Here is a 249-nt window from a genome sequence, read left to right as displayed (position 1 = left end):
AAAAAAAAAAAAAAAAAAAAAAAGAGACAGAATATGCATAAGGAGACAAATATTAGATAGAGACAAAAAGAAGGAAAAACAAAATAAACAAAGACAGAAACAAAACAAACAAAAACAAAAAAAAACAGAAACAAAAGAAACAAAAGAAACAGAAACAAAAGAAATAGAGACAGAGACAAGGAGAGACAAAAGAAGCAGAGAGAAAAGGAGACAAAATAAACAGAGACACCAGAAAAGGAGACAGAATAG

Source organism: Eimeria mitis, genomic scaffold, assembly GCF_000499745.2.
Source record: "Eimeria mitis Houghton genomic scaffold, Emh_scaff351, whole genome shotgun sequence".
NCBI classification, from domain to species: Eukaryota; Apicomplexa; class Conoidasida; order Eucoccidiorida; family Eimeriidae; genus Eimeria; species Eimeria mitis.
This window is presented reverse-complemented; position numbering follows the sequence as displayed.